General features: G+C 39.8%; 1 protein-coding gene and 1 non-coding gene across 11 annotated transcripts in view; both read right to left on the bottom strand.

The window, feature by feature from the left end:
* Positions 1–21,336, bottom strand: part of NRG3 (neuregulin 3) — a 1,060,361-nt gene that overhangs the window by 645,922 nt on the left and 393,103 nt on the right. The window lies entirely within an intron of this gene.
* LOC111557182 lies at positions 11,612–11,715 on the bottom strand. The gene has a single exon (XR_002737039.2). It is a non-coding gene; the product is annotated as a U6 spliceosomal RNA (small nuclear RNA).

Genomic DNA, 21,336 nt, shown 5'->3' with positions numbered 1-21,336 from the left:
ATGTAAATGGACTAAATGCACCAACCAAAAGACATAGGGTATCAGAATGGATACAAAAACAAGACCCATCTATTTGCTGTCTACAAGAGACCCATTTTAGACCTGAGGACACCTTCAGATTGAGAGTGAGGGGATGGAGAACTATTTATCATGCCACTGGAACTCAAAAGAAAGCTGGAGTAGCCATACTTATATCAGACAAACTAGACTTTAAATTAAAGGCTGTAACAAGAGATGAAGAAGGGCATTATATAATAATCACAGGGTCTATCCATCAGGAAGAGCTAACAATTATAAATGTCTATGCGCCAAATACCGGAGCCCCCAAATATATAAAACAATTACTCATAAACATAAGCAACCTTATTGATAAGAATGTGGTAATTGCAGGGGACTTTAACACTCCACTTACAGAAATGGATAGATCATCTAGACACACGGTCAATAAAGAAACAAGGGCCCTGAATGATACATTGGATCAGATGGACTTAACAGATATATTTAGAACTCTGCATCCCAAAGCAACAGAATATATTTTCTTCTCAAGTGCACATGAAACATTCTCCAAGATAGATCACATACTGGGTCACAAAACAGCCCTTCATAAGTTTACAAGAATTGAAATCATACCATGCATACTTTCAGACCACAAAGCTATGAAGCTTGAAATCAACCACAGGAAAAAGTCTGGAAAACCTCCAAAAGCATGGAGGTTAAAGAACACCCTACTAAAGAATGAGTGGGTCAACCAGGCAATTAGAGAAGAAATTAAAAAATATATGGAAACAAACGAAAATGAAAATACAACAATCCAAACGCTTTGGGATGCAGCGAAGGCAGTCCTGAGAGGAAAATACACTGCAATCCAGGCCTATCTCAAGAAACAAGAAAAATCCCAAATACAAAATCTAACAGCACACCTAAAGGAAATAGAAGCAGAACAGCAAAGGCAGCCTAAACCCAGCAGAAGAAGAGAAATAATAAAGATCAGAGCAGAAATAAACAATATAGAATCTAAAAAAACTGTAGAGCAGATCAATGAAACCAAGAGTTGGTTTTTTGAAAAAATAAACAAAATTGACAAACCTCTAGCCAGGCTTCTCAAAAAGAAAAGAGAGATGACCCAAATAGATAAAATCATGAATGAAAATGGAATTATTACCACCAATCCCTCAGAGATACAAACAATTATCAGGGAATACTATGAAAAATTATATGCCAACAAATTGGACAACCTGGAAGAAATGGACAAATTCCTGAACACCCACACTCTTCCAAAACTCAATCAGGAGGAAATAGAAAGCTTGAACAGACCCATAACCAGCGAAGAAATTGAATCGGTTATCAAAAATCTCCCAACAAATAAGAGTCCAGGACCAGATGGCTTCCCAGGGGAGTTCTACCAGACGTTTAAAGCAGAGATAATACCTATCCTTCTCAAACTATTCCAAGAAATAGAAAGGGAAGGAAAACTTCCAGACTCATTCTATGAAGCCAGTATTACTTTGATTCCTAAACCAGGCAGAGACCCAGTAAAAAAAGAGAACTACAGGCCAATATCCCTGATGAATATGGATGCAAAAATTCTCAATAAGATACTAGCAAATCGAATTCAACAGCATATAAAAATAATTATTCACCATGACCAAGTGGGATTCATTCCTGGGATGCAGGGCTGGTTCAACATTCGCAAATCAATCAACGTGATACATCACATTAATAAAAGAAAAGATAAAAACCATATGATCCTGTCAATCGATGCAGAAAAGGCATTTGACAAAATCCAGCACCTTTCTTAATAAAAACCCTTGAGAAAGTCGGGATAGAAGGAACATACTTAAACATCATAAAAGCCATTTATGAAAAGCTCACAGTTAACATCATCCTCAATGGGGAAAAACTGAGAGCTTTTTCCCTGAGATCAGGAACACGACAGGGATGCCCACTCTCACCTCTGTTGTTTAACATAGTGTTGGAAGTTCTAGCATCAGCAATCAGACAACAAAAGGAAATCAAAGGCATCAAAATTGGTAAAGATGAAGTCAAGCTTTCGCTTTTTGCAGATGACATGATATTATACATGGAAAATTCGACAGACTCCACCAAAAGTCTACTAGAACTGATACATGAATTCAGCAAAGTTGCAGGATACAAAATCAACGTACAGAAGTCAGTTGCATTCTTATACACTAACAATGAAGCAACAGAAAGACAAATAAAGAAACTGATCCCATTCACAATTGCACCAAGAAGCATAAAATACCTAGGAATAAATCTAACCAAAGATGTAAAGGATCTGTATGCTGAAAACTATAGAAAGCTTATGAAGGTAATTGAAGAAGATTTAAAGAAATGGAAAGACATTCCCTGCTCATGGATTGGAAGAATAAATATTGTCAAAATGTCAATACTACCCAAAGCTATCTACACATTCAATGCAATCCCAATCAAAATTGCACCAGCATTCTTCTTGAAACTAGAACAAGCAATTCTAAAATTCATATGGAACCACAAAAGGCCCCGAATAGCCAAAGTAATTTTGAAGAAGAAGACCAAAGCAGGAGGCATCACAATCCCAGACTTTAGCCTCTACTACAAAGCTGTAATCATCAAGACAGCATGGTATTGGCACAAAAACAGACACATAGACCAATGGAATAGAATAGAAACCCCAGAACTAGTCCCACAAATGTATGGCCAACTAATCGTTGACAAAGCAGGAAAGAACATCCAATGGAAAAAAGACAGTCTCTTTAACAAATGGTGCTGGGAGAACTGGACAGCAACATGCAGAAGGTTGAAACTAGACCACTTTCTCACACCATTCACAAAAATGAACTCAAAATGGATAAAGGACCTGAATGTGCGACAGGAAACCATCAAAACCCTAGAGGAGAAAGCAGGAAAAGACGTCTCTGACCTCAGCCGTAGCAATCTCTTACTCGACGCATCCCCAAAGGCAAGGGAATTAAAAGCAAAAGTGAATTACTGGGACCTTGTGAAGATAAAAAGCTTCTGCACAGCAAAGGAAACAACCATCAAAACTAAAAGTCAACCAACGGAATGGGAAAAGATATTTGCAAATGACATATTGGACAAAGGGCTAGTATCCAAAATCTAATAAGAGCTCACTAAACTCCACACCCGAAAAACAAATAACGTAGTGAAGAAATGGGCAGAAAACATGAATAGACACTTCTCTAAAGAAGACATCTGGATGGCCAACAGGCACATGAAAAGGTGCTCAACGTCGCTCCTTATCAGGGAAATACAAATCAAAACCACACTCAGATATCACCTCACGCCAGTCAGAGTGGACAAAATGAACAAATCAGGAGATTATAGATGCTGGAGAGGATGTGGAGAAACGGGAACCCTCTTGCACTGTTGGTGGGAATGCAAACTGGTGCAGCCACTCTGGAAAACAGTGTGGAGGTTCCTCAGAAAATTAAAAATAGATCTACCTTATGACCCAGCAATAGCACTGCTAGGAATTTACCCAAGGGATACAGGAGTACTGATGCATAGGGGCACTTGTACCCCAATGTTTATAGCAGCACTCTCAACAATAGCCAAATTATGGAAAGAGCCTAAATGTCCATCCACTGATGAATGGATAAAGAAATTGTGGTTTATATACACAATGGAGTACTACAGGGCAATGAGAAAGAACAAAATATGGCCCTTTGTAGCAACGTGGATGGAACTGGACAGTGTTATGCTAAGTGAAATAAGCCATACAGAGAAAGACAGATACCATACGGTTTCACTCTTATGTGGATCCTGACAATCTTAACAGAAACCCATGGGGGAGGGGAAGGAAAAAAAAAAGAGGTTAGAGTGGGAGAGAGCCAAAGCATAAGAGACTCTTAAAAACTGAGAACAAACTGTGGGTTGAGGGGGGGTGGGAGGGAGGGGAGGGTGGATGATGGGTATTGAGGAGGGCACCTTTTGGGATGAGCACTGGGTGTTGTATGGAAACCAATTTGACAATAAATTTCTTATATTGAAAAAAAATAAAAAAATAAAAAGTAAAAAAAAAAAAGAACTTTGTTTAAAAAATAGTGTATTGAGGCAAAAATATTTTTCATTTAGTGTTTCACATGTATGGAAAATGAAGATATATATATCATATGAAATTTCATGGCAAAAAATTGAAAAGCTGGAAGAAATTAATATTATTTTCATATGTAACAAGCTCCAATGAACACATCCTGTGTTACTGCAATTCTGGTAAATTAATCTTTTATCCCAACCCAAGAATACAAATTTGAATGCAAGGGAGAGAGAATCATGTTACTATAGGGATAACCTTGAATCTACTCTACTATCTTTTTCTTCAACAAATCTTTCACAGATATTGGAACTTCCGTTCTCATTTGTGTGATGAGCATTCTACCTGTGGTGCAATTAGTTTGCTCTTTTCTGAAGCAGAGCACAAGATAACGAGTCAGCCATTGGACTTCTCTGATGGCTCTTGCTGCTGAAGGTAGAAAGAAAAAGGGTTTTCTTGGGGAAAGGAGAAATGAGGGACAGAAAGAGGTATGCCACTTACCCTTTTCCTCACCCCATCTCCCCTTCTATTTTAGTCTGGATCATTGATGGAGTGAAGGATAGAATCAGAAAATGAACTAGCCAAAGGCCAGGTTGATAAACAGAGTTGGAGAAAGAGCCAGTAGCCTACTCTCTAGCACCTCAAACCACAAAGAAGGTGAGAAGTTCAGAGATCAGCATGAAATAAGAAGGGTCCACTGAAAGACATCCTCAGGGGTAGAAGATGCAGAACTTTTTCTAAAAAATATGTGCATATAAATCAGTGCCCAGGGTGGGAAGAGATGCCCTGGTCTACCAGCCACTACAACGTGCCTGTTAATGCTAACACGACCAAATGTGCACTTATACGCAGATGAGGTCTGGCACATGGAAATTATCAAGATACTCATGACCCATCTTACAAGTATGTTTCATAACATTGAGCGTGGGGAGATAAGCCAGCATATATAGAGGGTTATTCATCAGAGGGCATGTGAAACACCTGAAAAACGAAAGGGCCAGCTATAGCTGCAAACCACTGAGGCAGCATCACCACCACCGTGACAGCCACATTCTACTGGAGCATGAGCTCCAGAGGACAAAGAATTTCTTTGTACAGTTTTATATGCATTACTTAGAACCGTGCCTGGCATGTGTTAGCAACTCAATAAATATTTGTTGACTGAACGAATACATCCCGACAGCATGGCACCAGGCCTGTGTCCACCTGCTTCTTCCTGACTGTCTGCTCCTCCTGCACGAGCATCAATGAACATGCTCCTCATCCTCTACAGTCCAGCAAAAGTAGTATCTCTTCTATACATGCTTCCAACTCCTGAGCTCATCCCACTGACTAGTAGAATAACGCCAGGTAAATTAAAGGATCTTTTTGATCCTTGGTTTCTTCTGTAATGAAATGGGAATGATAATAGCTACTTAGGAGAGGTGTATTAAATGAAATAATCTAAGTGACATAGGAAATATACAATAACCTCTCAATAAACAGAAGTAAAACTCCATCTCACCATTAAATAAATATACAAGAAATGTATTTGAATGCAATTGGGCTCCTAAAGATAATAAGAGAAATTCACAGCACCAAAGAAAGATGTATATCTCAATTTCCAAGTAATCATAAAGCAATGAGTGGGACTCCACTGGGGCATCCCTTACAGAGAATTACCTCTCCATAGATTTGTCCCCAGAAATGTATCAGAATGAAGATCTGAGTATCAGTCTTGATTTCTGGAAGAATTAAATTTGGCCAGGCCAATTTTCCCAGCCAGGATTTAGCCGTTATGATCATGGCCAACACCTATCTCTTATATAATGACCATGGCTGAACTTAAGAGCTGGGCCAAAGTTTCAAGAAAGGAGAACACATTGGTCCAGGTTGCTCATAATAAGCTTTCCAATAGCCACCTGTCACTTCAGCCTCTTGGCCTCTTCTTCACCAGCTTCAGTTTTTATCTATGAGCCTAAACCCAGAATTCAGCCTAATTTGAGTCTACAAAAATTAATCTTATTACAAAAAAAAAAGATTGTAAACAATAAAAACTAGATACTTTAGAAATCTCAGGAATGCATTATCTCTCATCCTTCAAGATCCTCCCCGCCCACCCTTACCCTCCCCTCACCCCCAGAAACCCTCCTTTTATTTGATCCGTATTTTCTCATGCTCCATCAGCTAATGCTGTCCCTTTCTTCTCAGCTGGGTTGCAGTTCAGATTGTCAAATTCTGCAATATTTTAATTAACTCTTCTTCTCATCTACTCACTGGATGCCAGATTACTGAGTCCCAGAAATTCAGAATTTCCCTAAAGTTGAGTCTTTTAAGGTATTCCTCAATAAAGACTGTTCCATCCTCTAGGAAATGTTCATATCAGAAGATTAAAGATTAATTCTTGTCTGTTAAAGTTAGAAGATCCGCTTTCTCTTAGAACAACTTGGTAATTCAAGTTTCCACCCCCTGACCCAGGTGCTCCTTTACCCACTTTGTGACTATAAACTGCTGTCTTCCTCCAAAGGCAGGAGGAACATCTCGGAAGGCAAATCTGTTTGCTGCTGAGGGCTAAGCCTTGGCTAACAGGCCCAGTGAAGGGGAACAACTTCTTGAATTATTTTCGGAGAAAAGGGTGGGTATCAATCAAACAAATACAAGTTAGAGGAGCTTAGCCATAATCTCTTTTCTAAAATATGGTCTCTTGGGGGATTCTTCAGACACAGCTAAAATCTTAATGTAAAGCTGAGTGGGTTTTTAATAGAATGTGTTTTCCTGTATACATGCAAGCACCAACTAAGAAGGAACAATGCATACATTATAGAACTGGGGAGCAAGTAAATGGAATTAAATGGAAAGAAGATCTGGTATCAAAGTAAGGTTAACATGAAACAAGTTTACTGAGCATGTGCCTCTTTGAAGGAAGGCAATACATCCTAAGATGAAGTGACAGGAGAAGTTGGGTTTTTTGTTTTGTTTTGTTTTTGTTTGTTTGTTTGTTTGTTTAAGTAGGCTTCACACCCAGCGTAGAGCCCAATGTAGGGCTTGAACCCAAAACCCTGAGATCAAGACTTGAACTGAGATCAAGAGTCAGGCACTTAACTGACTGAGCCACCCAGCACCCCAAGAGAAAATTTGAAAAAAAAAGACAAAAAGAAAGGAAAGGAAAAGAGAAAGAAAAATGTCTCTTCATAAACCCCAAATATTCAATGACATGCGTTTAGGGGGTGTTAAAATTAAATCACTATATAGAAAGTACAGAAAAGAAGAGATATACAAGTAAGTGAGAAATTAGAGAAAGTTATTAAGGAAATCATTGATGAAATAGAAATATTTTTCTATAGAAAAGTTGACCTTTTCAAAGAAACAGATCAAATGCAAAATAGGTTCCTCTGATAAACACCACTGCTTGTTAATAAAGTGCCAACTCTTCAGGGCAGATAGTCTAGTCTAAATCATGGGGATGACGTCAGTGTCTTTTGTGCTCCCTCTTATGTCTGTGTGGAACAAGCATCTCCATAGCTTTCTATATAGAAACATCACCTGTACTGAATTTAAATCTATGAGAGCCCATGTTTCTGGCTGATTAAACTAAGTTGTTTATGGTGTCTGTGGTATGAATTCAACTCGGGAACAATTAAACTATCCATCTCTGGAGCAAGGGGGCTCATGGCACTCACATCTGACCATTCATCACTTGCTATGCACCTTTTCATTGTCATCTCTGCAGCTCCTTGATACGCACATATTGCCTCCCATTCTAAAGTGGGTTCATTTGTCACTATCATCAGGTGGCATACAGTGAGTGCCAGTTAATTCTAGGTTCTGAGTGTGTGCTTTGTATTGGAACAATTCGTAATGAAAGTCCATGCTAAGAATGGCAATGGTGCTTTTGCTTGCTCTCCCCTCCCCCAACTCGTTTTTCCTTCTAAGCAGACTGAGAAAATTATAAGCCACTGAAAAGCCAAAATCATAACCCCAGTTTCATTTATGCATTCATTCAAGAACTCTTTTCTAAGTAACACGATGAAACTTGGCATGCTCTGGATTGCCAAAAATTCAAAGATGAAACAATAGTCTTAAGCATAAAGGGTTTTAAGACTTTGTGAAGAGATACACAGAGATGATGCCTTCCGAGAAGCACTATGGCGTGGGGTCACACAGGTGATTCCCATGACCCAGTGTGAGGCTGGGTGTCATGGCATCTTCCAGGTGACTGAGAACACCACATTTCTTGGCATGAGTAATTCACAAGCACTGATATATTTAGCATAATTATAATAGATATTATTGTATCTCCATTATTGAAAACCTGCTGCCTTGTGTGTCTCCCTAAGCTGTCATATGATGTTGCATACCATAGAAACCGAACTAGAGATTTCTTTCTGCCACTTCTTTGTTCCTAACTGGCTATTTATAGGTTGAACTATTTTGGGCAAAAAATGAATCAAGGTTGCATATGAACAGTTAAATTGCTGAGTTATAATAGCTATTTTCTAATGAAAGTATGACTTTGTGTACTGCCAGAAATCATCGCATGTTCATATAATTATTAATTTTCTCAAAAAGTAATGTACACTGAATTCAAGCTCCTCAATTATATTTGTGCAAGGAAATACAAAAAGCCACGGATAAACTCCTGAATGGCACTGTGGAACCGACAAATTCACCAGACGCCAACACAGCAAATCAACCCCCAAGTGACTGCAATCCCACTCCAGAGCCAAGCGTGCAAAGAACCCAATCTTCACCACTGGAAGCCCAGTTTCCTGCTCTGTTTTCTTCAGAGTATTTCCCAAATCGTAACGGTGAGCCTTTCCAGCCTGAGATCAAGAGGATAGGAGAACTCATGGTTATGGAGTACGTATTATGCGCCATGAACTGTGTTGGAGATGTTCAATCTTCACAGAGCAAGGTGTGCATGGAAAACAGAGAGACTGAGACTAAGATGGAGGAAGACGACAACTCAAAGCAATACAGCTAATACACAGAAGAGGCAGAGTCAGGGCCCCAAGAGCCAGCTCTCTCTGTTTGTCATATGGCTCTGCACACAGGGAAGCAGCAGTCGTATGGGAAGTATGCCGCAAACTCAGACACCAGGGTCCTACCCTTGGAATCAGGAAGTATGTGGAGACGCTAGTGGAAAAGAATCCCAGGGGCCTGGGCACAGCTGCCCACAGACTCCCACTTGGGGGCCACCGTGCCCCACCTCCTTGCCTCTTTCTTAATGGCAAGGCCAAATAGCTCTGCCACTAAAGTGCCTCAACTGACTTCATCATCACAACAGCCTGATGAAGCACAGGCTTGTATTTTCTCCATTTGATAAATGAGGAAACTGAGGCCAGAACCCTTAAGCAATCTGCATAAGGTCACATGGCCGGTACATAGTGTGCTGGGATTCAAGCCGGCTCTGAGTCATGCTTGTAACTTCTGTGTGACAGAGCTCTTCAGTTCTGTTGCCCCAAATCCTATGCAGTGCCTTGGCCTCCAGGGGGACCCACAACTAGTGGGTCTATGCTAGTGACAAGGAAGTGACTTTTTTAAACATGAATCCACAACTTTCACTGGCTCCTAATCACTCACACGAGAGCAGGTGAAAGTTGTAATGTCACAAAATTAAAATTTGTAATGTTACAAAATTAAAGGTTCCTTACAAAAAATCCAGTCATCTGTCTAGCACATATCCATCCACTCCTGGAACAAAAACAAAAACAAATAACAGTGGAACAACACTGGGCCACATTGATTAGACAGGGCACACATTCTTCAAGTCCTCAAGTCCCCACTGCCCTGACCCCCAACTTCTGTGTCTATTCATCCCCTGTGGTCAGGTGAGTTTGAGACCCACCACCATACAAGCACAGGCATGGAATATGGTACTGAGGATAAGGGTAAAAGATTCCCATCCTTCCTGGAACCAAAAAACTTCATGTAACATACAGAATGAAGCCACCAACAGACCTCTGCAACGGCCCTTTCCACCATCAAACCCATCCAGTAGATAATATAAAAATAAATTAAAAGCTATTACAGGACAAGACAAACATAATGTCTGTTGCCCATGTCTGCTGTCTGCTGCTGGGTACACCCTTCTCCACCTTCTGCCCTCCCTGGGTTCCTATGCCTGGCCACGTCAGGGAGAGCATCCTAGTGCCCCATCCAGAGTCTCTTGGCAGAAGATGGAGTTTAGTCCTTTGGACTCAGTTCTAGGAGCTACTCCAGTGTCCCAACCATCATTCCTGTGAACTGAATGCTGAGTTGAAGAACAGTAGCGGGGGCCAGTGCCCCGGTAGTCAGCTCCACGTCTACCTCTGTGCCTCTCTTCACCCTCCCAACCAATGCAGCTTAGTTTGGCACCAGAATTCTTCCTCTGTTGTTTCTGCCTGGCTCATGCATCACACCTACAATGCCAACGTTTGTTTGAACATTTCTCTTAATCACAACAGGGATCCTGTTGTCCTAGTAAGTCCCTATAAATCTCCTTCCTAAGGTTAAATTCTCCAATTCTCCCTTTCTTTTTGCACACCATTCATTCAGCAATCATACTATCTCCATCCGGGTCCATGACTGGGCATCCCATGGCCATAATTCATCCTGGATGGAGACTGGCGCAGGAGCCTCCACTATGGCAATGCAAGAAGTTAAAATAAAATAAGCCCACCAACTTTTCTCCAATGAAAATGTTGAGAAGAGTCTAATCCGGAAAATAAAAGTGAGGTACCAATCACAGAGGGCCTTCCTGTTTCTGGGTCTGTTCCCCTGAGGTATCCAGGTCTGAAGGCCAGTAAGCTATGGCCTCATGACAACAGACAGTGTCGCATGCCACTCTTACTGTGACCAACATGTGCAAGCACATGGCTTCTCCTTTCCCTACCCAGAGTTTGGTTAAGAGCACCAGGATGTCACTCCAAGTCTTCCAGTTCACAGAAGTACCAATTTCAACTCACAACTCTTTCCACAATTTACAGCGTCAGAGAGTTTTCAGGAAAGAGTCAAATTACACGTGAGAAAAGAAAATGAAAAATGAGATCTATTTAATCAGGCCACAACTGTCAGACACCACGAGTTATCTCTAGTGTTTCTGTTTCTGGGTCCAAAGGTCTGCCCTTGGCAAGCAGACATCAGTCTGCTCTGGGTGGGCCTGCAGCCACAGGATGGATGGTCATTAGGGGGTTGTAAAAGCTGCAACTGCTCTTCCCTTAATTGCCCATGTCTCATGCAAAGGAGCTATTAGAGTACTCCTTGCTAATACAGTGATAAATAATTGCCTTTTTGGGAACCTTCTTGGGAGCACAAGAAATGCAGGATGATCGAGCATAAAAGCTACATATAGAAGCTACTTATAGCTTTGGACTACTTTGTAGTCCAAAGGTAGACAAACACCTTGCCAAAAGAAGGTTTTGCAGAGCCTTCAAAGCGATACCTCCAAGACGCCTATAATTACTGTTAAAAGTACAAGGTCTATGGTTAAGTGAGTGTATAACTGAACTTCAGGATATTGTTTCTGGTTATCTTTCATAGCATTTCTTCAAGCTCTGCACAAGCCAGGAAAACAAGGCCATCTGATATCTGACAGTGAATATTGCTGGGTGTATTGAGGAAACTTGGGTGTCTTCCTTGCACAGTGGCCATGCTACTCTTCTCTGAGTCATTCCAACTGTATACGTGCTGCAGAAGTGAGCCTAGGGAAACATGTGTGATAAAGTCTTCTAGAAGGAGATTTTTCCAAGGACTAGATTGCATCACATTGTCAAAGGCAGCACTCAGGAGAAACTGTCACGTGACATGCTGAGCCAAAGGGAACCCAACTGTTTAAATGACCTATATTTCTCGCCCTACTTCTTATCATTCTATAAAATTCAGTGTTAGTATACATGATGCCACTTTTATTAATATACGTTTAGAAAATAAAGATCCTTTACTCAGCTTTTCCCTCTGTTTGGAAAGGGGGAAAAGAAGGTTCTGAAATGCTACCTTTCTGCCTCTCCTTCCCTTCCCCTTACCTTGTTTTATGTAGGTACTTGCCCCACCTCTTAATTAGCATTGCCTCCAGTCCCCACTCAGGGTTAGGGTTAGGGTTAGGGTTAGATCCTGAGAGAGGTGCTGTTAGATCAGCCTGGAGACTTCTCTCATTCAAGTTAAGTTATTTCAATCCCACTGACCTCCCATTTACTTTTCGAAGTAGACTCAATAGCAAAGTAGGCGTTCGCTATATTTTGAGAACTCTTCCAAGGGAAGTCCATTACTTCTTGCACTAAGCTGAGGATATAAGTGATTTTGCTGTCTCTCAGGATAACTAATTTTGATTGATCTAGTTTAACTGTAAAAACATGTTGCCAAGGTTAATTATAATTCATCAATCACACCGACACATGGCATTCACTGATGGAGACAGCCCCACATATTTGCTTGAGGTATGCAAACAACATTGTGAGAAATCAGTTTTAATAATCTTCCACTCCATGTTCATTGTCAGGAAAAAGTGATTTAAGGAAAATCATTTGCCCACCCCAAATGTATTAACACAAAACAACTTTACTTTCTTTTTATTCTTTATAAAGGAAATCAACACAGCCAACAGAAATCAGTTGACAAGTATAAAAGGTTTTCAGTCACTTTAATCTCCATGAAGTGTTTATTGATGTTGTGTGAAGCCAAAACATTACTTAGATAAATGCCTTTATTGTCTATGTGGATTTTGGAAAAAGAATCAGATGGGGTTTTTTATGGCTTCTTTCTAGGTAAACTTTAAAAAAAGATTGCAAATAAGTCAAAAGTAGTTTCAGTTTGATGGGCCTTTTCAGCAGATGCTGGCACTGATGAAAAAGTTGGAGACTTGGAATCAAATCAAAGGTTGTCTTCCAAGGCCAGGGATATTTCCCTTAGCTCTATTTGGGCCAATGACCAGCATGAGTACCGTGGCCTAGAGAGTTTATTTGTTAATGATCTTTCCAGGAAAAGGAAAAAAGTCCATTCATTCATTCATTCATTCATTCATTTTGAAATGACTATGAGATGATTCTTACTGGGCATTGAGCTAGGTTCTGTCAGACCAGCAAGAAACAAGCCAGGTACGGGTCCTATCTCTACATAGCTGACAGTCTCATAAGGAAGCCAAGCCTTTAAATAAATGACTCTAACAAAGTGTGTTGTGAATCCTCATCGGAGAAGCACAGGGCACTATGTGAGGAAACAGAAGCAGACACATACCTCATCTAAGAGGCAAGCAATATGTCCTGGTAGAAGTACTTTTGAGTTTGTATTTAAAGTTTATTTATTTATTTTGAGGTGGGGCAGAGACAGAGAGAAAGAGAGACAGAATCCCAAGCAGGCTCTGCACTACCAACACAGAGCCCGATACGGGGCTCGATCCCACGAACTGTGAGACCATGACCTGAGCTGAAATCAAGAGTTGGATGCTCAACTGACTGAGTCACACAGCCCCTTTGATTAGACAGGCCACACATTCTTCAAGTCCTCAAGTCCCCACTGCCCTGACCCCCAACTTCTGTGTCTGTTCATCCCCTGTGGTCAGGTGAGTTTGAGACCCACCACCATACAAACACAGGCATGGAATATGGTACTGAGGATAAGGGTAAAAGATTCCCATCCTTCCTGGAACCAAAACACTTCATGTAACATACAGAATGAAGCCACCAACAGACCTCTACAATGGCCCTTTCCACCATCAAACGCATCCAGTAGATAATATAAAAATAAATTAAAAGCTATTACAGGACAAGACAAACATAATGTCTGTTGCCCATGTCTGCTGTCTGCTACTGGGTACACCCTTCTCCACCTTCTGCCCTCCCTGGGTTCCTATGCCTGGCCACGTCAGGGAGAGCATCCTAGTGCCCCATCCAGAGTCTCTTGGCAGAAGATGGAGTTTAGTCCTTTGGACTCAGTTCTAGGAGCTACTCCAGTGTCCCAACCGTCATTCCTGTGAACTGAATGCTGAGTTGAAGAACAGTAGCGGGGGCCAGCGCCCCAGTAGTCAGCTCCACGTCTACCTCTGTGCCTCTCTTCACCCTCCCAACCAATGCAGCTTAGTTTGGCACCAGAATTCTTCCTCTGTTGTTTCTGCCTGGCTCATGCATCACACCTACAATGCCAACGTTTGTCTGAACACTTCTCTTAATCACAACAGGGATCCTGTTGTTCTAGTAAGTCCCTATAAATCTCCTTTCTGGGGTTATTTATTATAAATAAATATATTTATGAAAGAAATATATTTATATTTAAATATAAAACTAAGTTTATATTTGAAGATAATGCGTAAGTTGTCAAGGCAAAGAGAAAAGAGGATGATGGCTCCACACAGAGATGGTCAGAGCTTCTTATATTTTCGTTAGCCATGAGTTACCCTCAGCCAAATGGCCAGGCCATGTGTGGAAAAGAGAGCAATGACTATAGTCTGGGACATGGGGATCGGCCAGAAAAAAAAAAGGGTCAAAACTAAGAACTAAACACCATCCTTTTGCAGTCACTTAAGAACCTGTTTCTCATTTCACACAGTCCAGGATTGGCTCTCAAATCAATTTGTTAACCAAACCAGCGTGAAAGTGCTCACTCACTCTGCTCTTGTCATTTCTGCTTGCATGGACCTTTAGGAGAGAAAGCTTTTTGCTATTAGAGGCACAAATGGTCCTGCCAGAGGGCATTCTCAATGGAAGAGAGTAAACGGGGGAGGGGAAGAGTGGGAAAAACATTACGGTCTAGTCTCCAGGTACCTCTAAGACCTCGAGATGACCCCTCTCTATCTAAAGCCATAACATGTCATTCAGCACCACCCACTACCCCAAGCAGAAAATACTGCCTCAGCAAGATGTGTGAATCTTGAGAAATTCATGAATGCACCTCAACTTTCTCCCCCAGTCTCAGGTTGCATGATTTTGTAATGCCATGCAGCCAGAATAAAGATATAGATACATATAGATAGATATAGATATAGATATAGATATAGATATATATTAATAGATATCTATATATTCTATTATCTGGAACAGTACCTTGGAGATTTAATGACTTTGGTGGAGGTCCTAATTTCAAAATAGGGACAAGTCTAGATCTATCCCCAAAACTTTCATCAGTTTATGTCCTATTAATCAGGACACATATGTGTGGCACTCTAATTTCAACCCCTCCTTCTAAGGCATGTAGTGATGTCTGAAGTTTACTGAAGACTCAAAGTAATATTGCAAGAAATCACATTTCATGACATCATGCCTATCATCAGCTTTGGTTCCTCCAAAACTCTCCAAAGATTGAGAAAAGAAGACCGATCTGCTTTTGTCACTGCTGCCCTAAAAAGGACATGTCACTTCCTAGAATTCTGATGAAGAAAATAGTCATCTTGTTATTACTCACTGTGGCCAGAATCTAGCTAAAGCATGAAAAATATCTACCTAAAGATTAAACTTTAAGCATCTTCAGACAGAAATACTGGGAGTTCTGACAAGGTCACTGCAACATTAAGGCCATGATATTACCAGAACTGTATGGAGTAATAGGGTCCTTTAGCTGATGGCTGAGGCCCTAGGTCAAGGCTGATGGGAAAGGAACATGGGTATAAATGCATCCAGGGAAGGGAAGTTACTCTGGAACTACCAGTTCTTGAATTTTGAATTTTACCATCTCCCTTAGTGTGAAGAAAATGATTATTCCTATTTATCTCCAAAGCAGAGATTCTCAGTGATCAGTTGAGTCGTCTGTAAGTAAAATAAAATAAAAAATGATTCAAACTACAATGTAGCTTTTATCACTTTCAAATTACAGCCCCTATTTTGGAAGACAATTATCTGAACAAGGGGGTCTCACCCTACACTTACAATCATGCCCGAGTACAAGTTCAGAGAGAAAAATAAATAGGAGTTTTTTCTAGACTAATGATTTCCTGTGTAAGAATCTGTATTTTTCCCCTTTATTTTATGATTCAAAAAGAGTATTTATTAACCACTTAAAGGTCCCGTGTAGGTTGAAGGCTTCAAAAGGACGTGAAAATAACACATATTCTTATACTGAAAATACCTTTTAATGAACAATTTGAATGAAGAAGTTAAACATTCAAGACAGCTAAAAACAACAAGGGAAGGAAAAATAACACAAAAACAGAGAAGGAGGCAAACCATAAGAGACTCCTAAATATCGAGAACAATCTGAGGGTGCAGGAAGGGAGGTGGGTAGGGGGTGGCTAAATGGGTGTTGGGCATTAAAGAGGGCACTTGTTGGGATGAGCACTGGGTGTTATATGTAACTAATGAATCACTGGGTTTTTCTCCTGAAACCAATATTACACTCTGTGCTAAATGACTTGAATTTAAATAAATACATTCAACAAAAACAAAAACAAAACAGAACAAAAATATCTGCTATGGCGTATTTGAAATTCAAAGTTTATTTATTTATTTTGAGAGAGACAGAGACAGCACGAGTAGGGGATGGCAGAGACAGGGGGAGAGAGACAGAATCCCAAGCAGGCTCCGTGTGTTCAGTGCTGAGTCTGACGCAGGGCTCAAACCCTTGAAGCCTTGAGATCATAACCTGAGCCAAAACCAAGAGAAGGATGCTTAACCAACAGCGCCACCCAGGCCCTCAGAAGTATCTGGAATTTAAATCATCTGACTTGATGATGATATCATCTTCACTAAAGAGAAAGAAAACATTTTTATGAAGAATAAAATACATTATTGTCTTTAGAATTTTTAAAATGCGTAAGACACTTCAGGAAATTTTTTTGAAAGCTTTAAGTTTAGCTTAATGCTAAAAAAGGAAATACACTATCTTTTTGAACTGACAGGTTTTAAGGGTTTTAAAATAACACTCTGTGCTAGACACACAAAGTTCAATTCAAAAATATTTGAGTGTTTATTATATGCTAGGCATATATTAAGATGACTACATCATTTTTTTCTGTCCTCAAGGATTTCGTAGAATAATATTTATCTATCTGTATACCAAGACAACTCATAAAATGATACTGTACCATTTATATATCATCACCTATGCAGCCAGAATAAAAATACGGTATTTACTACTATTTACAGGTTAGTTTTTCTGAACTCTTTGCTGAAAAAGCTTAAAACATTGGTTTGCATTATTCAGTATTATCCTGCACTACATGTCTTTGTGACAATGCAAAGCAAAATCATGTCAAAATGTGTTGTTGAGTTCCTTTACACCTTCCCATAGGAATGGACTTATGAAAATTCCAGCCATGTATAAAGAAAACCTATAGAAACACAAAAATTCATTTCCATTCAGTATTTAGTATTTTTTATGAGCCATAATTTCCACATTTGAGGATCAGTTTATGCAACTCCTGTAGAATGGCATTTCATTTAACTTAAATGCAAAATACCCTAATGTTTTAAACTGATGTAGCCATACTTGGATAGGTATTTATAGTGAATTTCCTGTTTACATTACTACCTTGAGTTAATGGATTTATATGCAAATCGGGGCCAATTACCCATTTATGTCCATTATGCTTAAATAATATTTTGCCCTGGAAGTGTTTTGGAAAATGAAGTCTAGAAGAATCAAATGAACTTACTGTTTCCGTTAAATAAACAGGCCATCATCTTGGTTAAACTGAGTTCTATGCACAGTATACACAAGTATATTCAGTTCTTGGAGAACTGCTGTATCTTTCTATTACTTACTTTTTCAACGTATGTGCATATTAAAGCCTTAACAATATCACATGCGAAGTGATTACTTTCTCTTCTAGGACATAGGTGATATATAGCATCACTGGAAGCATGAGTTATATTTGGATGTTGTTCCTAAATTTCACAATTATGTCTAGCATACTTTATATTCTATCTCATAAAATCAATTTTTCTTCATATATAACAAATACAGTTATATCTTTTGATATTTTTGAAAGATGGCCTTTATAGTAGAAGTACATGAAGGTTTGGTAAATAAATACAAGAGCCATTGTTTCTGTTTTAAGATAATTTCCTCTCCACCATCTGAAACAGACGGGTCCTGGACTCCAGACACCCTGATTGCCACCAATTCTCCTTCTGCTGAAAGTTTCCCTAATCTATCCCTGTGTATCTTTCACTGGCCTTCTGCCTTGAGAGAAGCTAGACTCTCATTAAGAAACAGTCTGACTTTTCAGGTCAAGTCAGTGCCTGATCCTTCTAGAAAATTTACGTTTCAATATCGCACAAATAAAATAAATAATATATAGATATTGTCTTCTTCTGCAATTTCAGTCTATGCAGCTGTAATCTAAAATAAACTTGAAGGGGCGCCTGGGTGGCGCAGTCGGTTAAGCATCCGACTTCAGCCAGGTCACGATCTCACGGTCCGTGAGTTCGAGCCCCGCGTCGGGCTCTGGGCTGATGGCTCAGAGGCTGGAGCCTGTTTCCGATTCTGTGTCTCCCTCTCTCTCTGCCCCTCCCCCGTTCATGCTCTGTCTCTCTCTGTCCCAAAAATAAATAAACGTTGAAAAAAAATTTAAAATAAACTTCAAAAAGTTTCCTAACTCCTATGCCTATGTCAACTTTGGAAGGATTACAGTAAGAAAGAAGCCAATGACTTCAAAAAGAAGATAGTGGATTGAGAACACATATAACCTACCTGGAATAATGTTGATAAATTAAGATATAGATGTACAAGTACAGTTTTAATACCACAAAAAGAAACTTTAACAATAGTAACTCCGAGGTGTTCAGACTTGTAGGGGGACACTGAAACTCTACGTTTATTTTTTGAATCATTTTATTTTTTTAACTATATGAGTAAGCTACAATGTTATTTAAATAAACTAACCTTTTTAAAAGTTTTTAAATGTTTATTTACTTTTGAGAGAGAGAGAGTGAGCAGGGCAGGGGCAGAGAGAGAGGGAGACAGAATCCCAAGACAGAATCTGTGCTGACAGCACGGAGTCTGATGTGGAGCTTGAACCCACGAACCGTGAGATAATGACCTGAGCTGAAATCAAGAGTAGGACGCTTAGCCAACTGAGCCACTCAGGTGCCCCTAAATAAACTAATATTTTTAAAATAGGGCACAATCCTGTAATACTGGCTTTCAAAGGGTAATAAAACTGGATTGGGACACTGAGAAATCATCTGGTCTACCCAGCCACCTATCGTCCAGCAGGCAGATGTTCAGATATTTCCTGAATCTTGATAATGGAGACAACTGAAAATGTTCAGACACATTGTGATGAGATATAAGTGAGATAAAGTAGAGATTTTCCAACTGAGCTAGTTAAAAGCTTTAAAAGAGAATGAAACACCAATCTTCCAAAAACATAATGATACTCTAGATGGAGCCAGAGAAAAGATTCCATGGAGAGAACAAGACTGGAGTGCAAGAAAACTAACTGAAGTTGGAGAAGGGGAGCAGAGACTAGTGTAAGAGCAAAGCATGGGATCTGGAACCGAGCAGGATTGTCTGTGCAAAGAGTTCCCATCCTAGTCACGTGCTTTGTACACAGGTTCGTTCTGTGTCATCTGATCAAATCAGTAGTAAATAGAAATTGCAGCACAGGATTAATGGAAAGATCAAACAGGCTTATGAAATACCATTATGGCTTATCCACAAGGATAACAACAAAATAAACCCACCTAAATAATTTAAAATTTTGGTTTTGAACATTTTTACTCATTACAGAGTTAGACTTGGTTTTTGTTCTCTAACAGTGCCTAGGCTTAATACTGGCATATTCTGTTAGAAAGTGTTTATAAAGAGGGGCGCCTGGGTGGCGCAGTCGGTTAAGCATCCAACTTCAGCCAGGTCACGATCTCGCGGTCCGGGAGTTCGAGCCCCGCGTCAGGCTCTGGGCTGATGGCTCAGAGCCTGGAGCCTGTTTCCGATTCTGTGTCTCCCTCTCTCTCTGCCCCTCCCCCGTTCATGCTCTGTCTCTCTCTGCCCCAAAAATAAATAAACGTTGAAAAAAAATTAAAAAAAAAAAAAGAAAGCGTTTATAAAGAAATGGTAGGAATGGAATATTTCTTAGTTTTTAATTTTTTTTTTTGTGACCTGTACATCCCCATCATAGTCAAATTCTTGTCCCCAGTGAAAGAATCAAATAGAAATGTAGAACAGTCATTTTCATTCATTTTTGCTCCTAGGTGAAATGCCTAAAACTAAAATTTTAAAAAGAAAGGCGTCAATAAAAGCTAACAATAATTCTCAAACTAACAGGTAATTCTTCCCTTAAAATGGGAATCCAGACTTGAAATAAAAGTCGTGGGTTTGTCTTTAGTTCACTCAGCCTTCCGGCCAGCCTTGAGCTTTCTGTGAAAGAAGCTGCAATAATCACAAGAAGAGACTTTTCTAGACACCCCCCCCCCCACCTTATTTTGCTACACTGAAATTTCTCCACGCACAGTTGCAGACGGTTTGTCAGTGTTCTCTTCTTATGGCTCTCGAAGGTTATTTTCTATTCCTTGACAACATTTCAGAAATTATTGTTTTTATTTTAAAATTAGCATGAAATTTTCTGAGAAATGAATTCTTTCTCCTCTTCAATCCCCTGTGATATCACAGCTGCTGTAGGAGGTGAAAGAGCCACACGATCCCTAATGGGTGTTTTGGTTTGCAAGGAAGCTGCAAAAGTCTTATAGCTTTATTCTTCTGAATAGAACTTACAGTAAAGTGGTTTTTTGCCTCAATCATCGGGTTCTGAAAGTGAGTGATGTTGGTGGGGAGTGAGGAAACGGTGCTGCAGGGTTTGCCTTGCTTCCTTTTATCACCAAGTTTTATCCTTTGCGGTGTTAAGAGAATCAGAGGAAGACACTACTTTCAAAGGAAAGACAACTTGTGGCATTTCTTGTTCTGCCTAGAATGTTATGAACTCAGTTCCTCCTATTTGGATTACTTTTTGTTCAAGTGCTTTTCTTAGTCACTATTATCCTTCCAGAGTTCACCTAGTGAATTTACATGAAAAAAGAGTATTTTTGTAAATGAAACCACATATTATGAACATATTAAGAAAAATCTAAAGGGGCACCTAGGTGGCTCAGGGGGTTAAGTGTCTGTCAGCATCGGACTTCAGCTCAGGCCATGATCTCACGGTTCCTAAGTTCTGGCCCCACATCAGACTCTGTGCTGACAGCTCAGAGCCTGGAGCCTGCTTTGGATTCTGTGTCTCCCTCTCTCTCTGCCCGTCCCCCACTCAGACTCTGTCTCTCTCAAAAATAAATAAACATTAAAAAAATGTTTAAGGAAAAAGAAGAAAACTATTCAAATGGGTTTACAGATGCTATAAATAAGTTAGAGATTTCAAAACCTTGTTCAAGGTATTGTTTGATATATTTTCTTTGGTTGCATGCAAT

The sequence above is a fragment of the Felis catus genome, chromosome D2 (genome assembly GCF_018350175.1).
Source record: "Felis catus isolate Fca126 chromosome D2, F.catus_Fca126_mat1.0, whole genome shotgun sequence".
Taxonomy (NCBI): Eukaryota; Metazoa; Chordata; class Mammalia; order Carnivora; family Felidae; genus Felis; species Felis catus.
The sequence above is the reverse complement of the archived record's forward strand: the minus strand, read 5'-3'. Positions and strand labels throughout refer to the sequence as shown.